The sequence below is a fragment of the Octopus bimaculoides genome, chromosome 8 (assembly GCF_001194135.2).
Source record: "Octopus bimaculoides isolate UCB-OBI-ISO-001 chromosome 8, ASM119413v2, whole genome shotgun sequence".
NCBI classification, from domain to species: Eukaryota; Metazoa; Mollusca; class Cephalopoda; order Octopoda; family Octopodidae; genus Octopus; species Octopus bimaculoides.
Genome location: NC_068988.1, coordinates 81,018,055 through 81,027,508, shown reverse-complemented (window position 1 = coordinate 81,027,508; position 9,454 = coordinate 81,018,055). Strand labels below are relative to the sequence as shown.

The window sequence follows — 9,454 nt, the reverse complement described above, 5'->3', positions numbered from 1 at the left end:
CAGATTTCAAATTTCAAATTCCAATTCACTTGCCTCAGCAGGTCTTCGCAAGCAGGGTTTTTAGTGTCCAATAAAGTAAAGATACGGATTAGTGAGCTGGCTACACTTCTGGCAGAGATCACAGATTATGCTCTCACCTGCCTTGCCGGGTCTTCTCACATACAGCATATTTCCAAAGGTCCCTGTCACTGGTCGTGCTTCACCACCTCATCTCAGGTCTTCCTGGGTCTACCTCTTCCACAGGTTCCCTCAACTGCTAGGGTGTGGCACTTTTTCACACAGCTATCTTCATCCATTCTCGCCATGTGACCATACCAACGCAATCGTCTCTCTTGCACACTACAACTGATGCTTCTTAGGTCTAACTTTTCTCTCAAGGTACTTACACTTTTTCGAGTATGCACACTTATTACACATCCATCAGAGCATACTGGCTTCTTTTCTTGCAAGCTTACGCATGTCCTCAGCAGTCATGGCCCATGTTTCACTGCCATGTAGCATGGCTGTTCGTACACATGCATCATACAGTCTGCCTTTTACTCTGAGTGAGAGGCCCTTTGTCACCAAAAGAGGTAAGAGCTCTTTAAACTTTGTCCAGGCTATTCTTATTCTAGCAGCTACAAACTTGGTCACCTATGTAGCGGAAGCTATCGACTACTTGTAGTTTTTCTCCCTGGAGTGTGGTAAAGGTTGTTTTCTGCACATTCTCAGTGTTTATTGCTCCTGAGCATCTGCCACATACAAAAACTATCTTGCTAGTTAGCCCTCCTTTGATATTGCTGCACCTCTTATGTGTCCATAGCTTACACTGGGTAGATTTATTTCTTATTTGCACTAGCCTTTTTTCAATAACATTTAATAACCAAGTTATTAATAGGCTACAATTGTTCAAAAGACTGTATTTCTCTATATACTGAATATCAACAGTCTTGTATCATAATCCCATATCATCATCATCATTGAACATCCATTTTTCCATACCTGTCTGGGTCAGACAAAATTCACTGAGGAAGATATAGTCCTGGTCTGCTATTCAAATCTTGCTAGAGTTGGAAAATAAAATTTCAAAAGATATCTAGAAAGCTAAATGTCCGCCTCCTTATATACCTTCAAAAGACAAATAGTGCAGTCTACATGGTCACATAGTAAATATATTAAGAGTGATGTATACATTTCATTCTATAAGAGAGGCATTGCAAAATTGATAAGTATTATAAACCACTTGACAATAAAGTAGGATAAACTTCACCAAACCACAGCACCTTCTAAAAAGAAGGAGATACATTTTTTTAAAATCCCACTATACAAGACATTAAAACTGCTCTTTCTCTTGGAAAAAAGAAATGGTATAATTTAAGCATGAGGCAATAATAGTTTCTTTCTGACTAAGCACAGCTTAAAAATTACAAACTCACTAGACTAATAAATTGTTTGGACAATTTACAATTATAAATGAAAAACAATGTCTAAAAGTAGCTTCAAATTGAACCTAACAACAATCTCTCTCGCATACACTACAGTGCTTTCTCTGCCATTTGTTTTTCAACTACTTGCACAGGTGGTATTCATAAGAATTCTTTAAATACACTTCTAATTTTGTTTTTCTGTACTGACAAGAATAAAACTGGTGCAGCTACCAACTCAGTATTTTGCACTTTTAATGCAGAAATACTTCCTAGAATTTCTATCTCTCTTTTAATTATCAGAACACTATAAAATAATTTAATGAAAGCTTCTAAAAGAAAAAAAAAAAATCAGATTTGTATTTTCAGATGGCATTGAAGGTCAGATGAGAATTTAATTATTCTTTTACATGTTAACTTCTAGTCAAATTAATTATAAAACATATTTCAAATGATAGATGTGGTTAAGTGGCAAAATTATGAACATACATGCTGTTCTTGCTGGTCCTCACTCTCACAAAAAGAAAAGAAAAAAAATCAACTATATAAATTAATACCCTGTTGATTGGGAAATGTCTAAAGAGTTTTGATAAATAATATCAATTAAATGCTTTTTAAACACTACATGAATGAATGATAGCCCTAACAAATTTTCTATTACTGATTATTTTGCAAAAAAAACAACGATTTCTCCATTTCAATGTTGTCAGCTATATCTTTTCTAACACATGGATAGTACCCCAGTCTACTAATCAAAGCAGAACTGAGATGATCCATTTTACTGATGAGATGAAGTAACTGAAATTATGTATGGGTGTCACTTTGCCAAATAGCAAACATCATATATATATATAATTCTTCCAAGAGAGATATCTGGAGAAAGTGAACCCTAGTATATTTGATAATAAGGACTGAAAAACTGTTCATAGTTAGGGAATGAGGTGTGATATACCTTTTAAAGAAATGGATAGTGAATCCTAATATATTCAGTAAGGAAGGTTCTTTAAGTTGAAAGTTGTTCATCAAAAATAAGGGATGAGGTGTGAGTTACCTTTGAAAAATATATTTCTATTTTGGAATTTAATTAGGAGAAACATAGTTTTACATAAATGCTAATTTATCCTGTCCTTCCCTGACTGATTAACACAAAACTCCTTTTCAGCTTCTTTTAATGCCTTCAGTTCAGTTCCATGTGTAGCATGTATTACCATGCTAAAGTTCCACAAGATCTATGCAACAATAAATCAAAGACTTTTCTGTGACTAGAAATGATAATGGCTAAAGAAACTATTTTTATGCCCTCAGTTATATTTTTAAATAGCAACCCTTTACAGTTGCTTCAATAAAAATAGGAGGGGAATGACCTCCACATTACCATTGGGATTATACAGTGGAATACTGAATCAGCATATATATAACAGAGAATTCTAAAATATATGAAGGAAATGGAAGGCCATATCATGTGTTGACCCCGACTGAAAAGACCTATGATCAAGGATAGCCATGGCCTTCCTGTACTTCTCTATGTTATCTAATGGCCCCCACTTTTTTCAAGGTGGTAGGATTTAATTAAAATGAGAACTAGTGGTTATTTCTAGCGAGCCAAACAATCACATAGATGCTATGTATTTCACTGAGCTGTTATTTAGTCAGTCCTGACCAAGCCAATCTATATTCAAAAGTATTCCAACCTTATATAGGAGTATACAAGGCTATATTATCTGATGCATCCTTTCCTTATAGCAGACAGGTTAGAAGAAGATTTGATTGCTATTTCAAGTATACGTAGTAGGTCTTGACAAGTTATTCACTAAGAGAAGACAGAGATGATGGAATGAAATTTTTGAGGGTCACCTAAGTTGCTGGGAAAGGGAGTTTAACAATGAAGTGTGAATACCAAACTTAGTTAGGGACCTTTACCTGAAGTTGACCTAATAACCATTTATTCTCTTATCTTTAGAAATCCATGGTTTTGAAGATAAGTCTAGATCTATGATAGCTTCACGCTATAATGACCAGTATGAAGTGAAATGGAACGTAAGAAGACAAATTCATACTGTAGAAAATAAGCATTGCTTATAATGATTTTTCCTACCATCACTTCTTAAAAATCAAAGATGGGGGCCTAATGTGAGCCAAAGGATCTTTCGTCTAGATCATAAAATTTTTTTTTAAAAACTACAGAAAGATATTTTGGAAAATCCTGAATACATAAATTCACCATTTAAATATTTCAAACGTAACCTTCAAATTCCAAATTTATATAATAGCTGTGATGCAACAGTTGAATGTCGTTATAAAACCATGCGGTACCACTTATTTAGAAAGCAAGGTACCGCAATTTTAGAGTGTGACGCATTTGTGGCAGTTAAACTATATATATATATATATATATATATATATATATATATATATATATATATATATATATATACATATATATATATATATATATACATACACACACATATGCATATCATGATTGACTTTCCTTTTTTTTTTGTTTGTTTTTTGCAGTAATGCCATTTAAAATAAATTTCCCTGGCATGTTATTAAAATCCTATCAACGATATTTAAATCATCAATAAATAGATTTTATGTCAATGATGAAAATAAACGGGGGAACCGGAGCAAGTTGGAAAGAGGGTAACGGTGTTTGCTAACTGGCAGAAATGTTTTGAATGTAGTAGTTGTTGGTGGTTATAATAAACTCAATTACAACTGTGGGCAGATTTTTGTGTCTGGCTATCTCCCCAGTAATTTTTTTTTTTAGTCGGAATAAACACCAATAATTTTTGCCTATTTAATTTATCAGTAAAGTTTTACATTCCACGTTGATGATTAGATTAGAAGGTAATTAAACCTGCGATAATGAGTGGCTCAAACAAGGGGATTCCTTTTTTCAAAACTTCTTTTATCAACCGAAAGAAATTCCGCACTTTATTTATATGACAATAACAAAAATCATTTCGATTATCCCCAATTCGTTCAAAATGTAATACTATAAATTTACATTAAAATGAATTACAAACCGAATTTCCAAGGATGGAGATACAAATTTTAGCAACAACGGGAGGAAAAGGTGGTGTGATCTATTTATATTTGCACCCTTTTTGAACCCTGTGTAATTGATTGATGCAACTGGCAGATAAATACACATCAAGAGAAAGGAGGAGGAATAAGGAAAACACCTCCCCGAGCAAACTATACAGCTGACATTTATGACGACGTTCTCTCACAAATAGAAAGTAAAAAGAAAAAAATGCCTGGGAAGGAATATTTAAACTTGCTGGTTTAGAAAAATGGGTTGATTGCATAAAAATTGGAATTTTGATGTATTTCATATACCTAATGAATACAGCAGCTAATTTAAAATAGATGGTTTACTATATTTTTTTTTCTGGAAATTAGTAAACAAACTTTAAACTCAGTCACACAGTAACGATGATGGAGATGATTATGTATGCATATATATAACTTTCTGTTATATATAACATTATATATTTGTGTGTGTTTGCATATGTATAAAGAGGTACTGGTCAGGATGGTAAAATAAAAAGTTTTCGGTTGAAATTGAATAAATAAAAAAATTAAAAAATAAATAAAGCCACTCTACAAACCTGAAAGTTGTTGTGTGACGGACAGCAGCAGCAAGTCTTAATTGAAGGAAGTCGGTGTCGGTAACGATGGCGGCGGGGGCAGGTGCTCGCTTTATGAACCAATCATCAGCCTTCAACTATGGCTTGCTGGCAGCAACTGAGAAACTTTTATAATTACACATCTCTTAAGAAATATAGCCAACATTTGTTATGGTTGCGAGAAAATATTTCTGCTTGACTGCAACACAGTCATAAATCAATGGTGAAAGTAATTATTGTTTTGAAAGAAACAGAGTAAGTAGAGAGTGAAAGTTTGATAAGAAGTTGACCTAAATAGACCAGTCTAATAAGAAACCAATCATAAATGGTCTTCTATAATTGAGTAAACGTGGAGGTGGAGGCGGTAAGCAGGAAAATGAGAGACTGTTATTGTCAGATGGATGTCAGAGGGAGGGGTTTGTGTTTATTATATAGAGATCAGGTGATGATGTTGTTGACAAACGTTACCATCGAAACATACCCCATCTTTTACATATAATTATTTACTGTGTGTTTGAGTGCAATGACGAATCAGAAACTGTACATTTTGCATTCAACAAATTATTTTCCCCCCACGACCGTCTTGAAGAAAAAAAAAAAAAAACAACGTCATCCTCAATATACAGTCTTTGAGGAAAGGGTAGGGTGGCTGGAATATGCCTTTGATCATGCTTTGTTCATTCAGAGCTGACAAGAAGCTACATTAAAATATCAACAATGGCTTATTTCTCTTCATTCGTATACATTTACTCTTTATTTATTTTACTCGTTTAAATGTAAAAAAACTGTGTGCTCCAGCATGGCCACAGCATTAGGGCTGAAACATATAAAAGAATAAGAATTAGGATTATTTCTATATCATAATCAAATAGAATTAAAATAGATTCATTAAAATAATACTGACAAATTGGTATACCATTATTTGCCTGCCATTTCTGCACACACACATTTATATTAAAACCTTTTCTTTTTTCATTTTTTCCCTTTTGCTGAAATGGTCTAAAATGTACGGACTAATCTTTCCGACTATATATTGAACAGTTCTTTTTCTTCTTATATTCCGTATTTTTATTCAACCCCACCCGGCATCTTGGCAATAATTCAGCAGATCTGTGATCTACGACGTTGCAGCTTTCATCTGCAATCAGTGTATCTAACACAATTTTTAAAAACCTTATTCCTGCTATTTCTATTCTCCCACCATTATACATAGATAGTGGGATAGATATTATATAATGTTAAATTGATAGTCATACAGTGTGGGTTGCATGGCCTGGCCACAGAACGTTTTGAATCTTAGTATGTCGCCTTGTGGAAAGTGGGATCATATCGTTACATGCATTTAGTCATATCCCTCTCTAGTTTGAGGATATCTTTCTCCCTAGTTTTCTCTCTCGTTTGAGGATATCAGTCTCAAATAAAGCTCATGATCACTACCGATACTCTAATTAAGTCATATAATAATAGTAATTAAATAATGATAACAATTTCTTTTATTAGTCACAGAGGCATAGATGACGGTGACATCACAAAGACAATTTGTGCGGGTGTTTACATAAAGGATAGAAAGAAAGAAATGTAAAAGACAGTGAAATGCGATAACAGTAAACATAACATACAAAGTATGTAATGTCATGAATGATGTAGTCCCCCTGATACAGGAGAAACTCCAACTAGGGCGAATGAAGGAACCCCACAAATCCAGGATTACCCTGACCACCTAGAATATGAACCCTCTCTCTCCTGCTCTCTGATCGACAGGCGTATACTTTGAGTACGGTCATTCACTCTAAGCATTTTTGCCAGCTCCATACTACAACCGTATATAGGAATGAAACTCTGTGTGTGTATGTGTGTGTGCGTGCGTGCGCGCAAATTAACCATAACTTAAATTTTCAAGTCCTGAAAGCTGGATATTCCCATATGTAGAAATTCGCACTATAATAATTATCAGGTGAAAGGGAAATATTTATTAATCTTTGCTATTAAATTTCCGTTCAAATGAATCTCACTAATATTTAGGAATTCAATTATCTTTATAAAGAAAACTGATTAATGTGTTTCTTCCAATTTACAATTCTAATAAGTAACTAAAAACAACTACAGCTTGAAATTTTCTATTTATATTTCTCTCTTAATATTTAGAACTCGCTGTTTATTTATACGGTCGAGCGTCGACCTTAAAGTAAAGAGACGTGTTTACATTTTGAGTTCAAATCTTACCATACGTGTTGTTTAGCTCGAGATCAGCTCTGCTTCAGCAGACCTGTAATCGAAAGTAATCCGACTGAGACCTTTCTGTCTTTTAAGGGATATGCAAGACGGCCACATTAACTAATGTAGTGTATTAAGACTAACGTGACGATTTGAGGGAGATTTGGCTGCTATTTCTAACATGTCAACTGACAACAGAGCCCCCCTCTTTATTTAGTTCCAGGTCGTCAATGATCAGGTAGCCATATGATCTAAGATGCTCTACTTTTGACGTGAGGAGTATTCGGCTGTTATTTCTGTATGAGCAGCATACTAAGGTCGATTATAAAGCTCAGAATAAACCGTGTTTAGACTAAATAAAATATTAGCTCTATCGCGTTGCCGAAGACTAGGTCGTGGATTCTCTTGTGCTACATTACTTCTAATAAAGCACTCAATACTTCCTTGAACTTCAGTTATTTGACTTCACTGGCTGAAATTAGCATTTTTTTTATTCCTGTCTGAATATAGAAACCTTAATTTTCTTAACCAAAGGACTGAATAGGTAATCTCTGATTACTAGCTTCGTGCATTAATGATTTCTTAACTTTTATACATGTCGGGCAATTCGTCGTTTCTTATCATCCATCACAATGATTATATTTTATAAAACCTTATCGTCATTACTTTTTTCCTTTTTTAATTCTTTTGGTTAAACAAAAATTCTGTTTCTAATAGAGTTATAGCTTTTCGACTGGAGGTCATGTGTATAGGCACTAACTGTCACAATTTGGGGACCGCTTTAACCGATTAACAGGCTCCGGGCCAGTTCCTGACATACTTTATTTTATAGGCCTCTGCAACAATGAAAGCAACAATTAACTACGGTGGGATTTGAACTATGCGTGACGGTTTGCAGCTTAACGATTAGAAAAAGACTTCTTTTTCCGTACCCGAAAACGGGGGTTTCTGTAAAAATAAAATAAAATAAAAATAAAGGGGTGGGTGAGGGTACAAAAGGAAGTCTTTCCACGATTAGAATATATTAATTGCCAACGAAAAAAGGTTTCAATAATTTATTTCTGTAAACAAAAACAAAAAAAAATCATGCATTAAACACCGCCTACTTTCACAATTAAGAATTATCCTGCACTAATTTAGTTTAGAGAAACATTTTTCAGTTATTCAGGCTCGTTAGAAGTTTGCATGTATTTCCTTTTATACAAAAATCAAAAGTTTGCTTATATATTTTCTAAATATTAAAGCTTGTATTAAAATATTTTTGTAAAACTGACACGAAAAGAAATATGTGTACAGATTGGGACAAAAACGATGAATTGAAGGGAGTGACGCGATCGTTCGGGCTTTTTTTTTTGTTTTTTTTAGAGAGCCAAATCTCTCTCATACCACATCCTATGATTTTAAAAGGACACAGTAGATTATGGTATTCTGGATGCTTTGTATATTTTGCTTGAGAAAGGCACGGGTTAGTCACACCTGGAACATTTTTAATCACAGGTCTACTGAGTTAGACATCAACTTCGCAACTGTCGCATCATATAGCACCATCTTTTCATTTAATTTATTACTAATAATTATGAATAACATTTAGTTGATTCTTGTTCAAACCTTTAATTTAATTGTAAATGAAAAACCGTTTGCTTTTCTTCTACAATAATAAGATACCGCAGAAACGTAATAATTGAATTTGTCGAAAAAGAGCACAACAAAAGGTAATCAGTAAAAAATGGTAAAGAAAACATAAATTATATAGAAAGTTGTTTAGTCATAGGTCGGCATTGACTGATCAGATTGATGAGTAAAGGTATGCTAGCCATGACCATCAATCCTTCTCACGGACTACATTAATCAAAGTGCACTTTCTTTTTTAAGACGGTAGGGTGTAGTTATTTTCAACAGCTCGAATGACCATGTAGAAGCTCCATTATTATTTAGAAAGCTCTTATTATTGTAATGAAATACGAAATGGCTGAATTTTTTTTTCCTCTTGTTTATGTTGCAGACATAAAAGATCGATGCAATAATAATAATAATCGATCATTACTCGCAGATGCATGAAAGCCGATTTTGAATTACCGTATTTCCCGGCGTCGAAAACACTTCGTCCTCGAGGACGCACCTTAATTTTTTGGGGAAAAAAAATAACCATAAAATAAGGTCCCGACACGGCATAACTACAGAGTTCTACCCCCCCCCCCC

At 34.0% G+C, this 9,454-nt stretch overlaps 1 protein-coding gene across 1 annotated transcript in view; it reads right to left on the bottom strand.

The window, feature by feature from the left end:
* Window positions 1-5,375, bottom strand: part of LOC106872430 (uncharacterized) — a 31,607-nt gene extending 26,232 nt beyond the window's left edge. The window contains exon 1 of the mRNA XM_014919429.2: window positions 5,024-5,375. The gene's annotated coding sequence lies outside the window, so the exon portion shown is untranslated. The remainder of the gene's footprint in view (window positions 1-5,023) is intronic.
* Window positions 5,376-9,454: the final 4,079 nt, after the last annotated feature.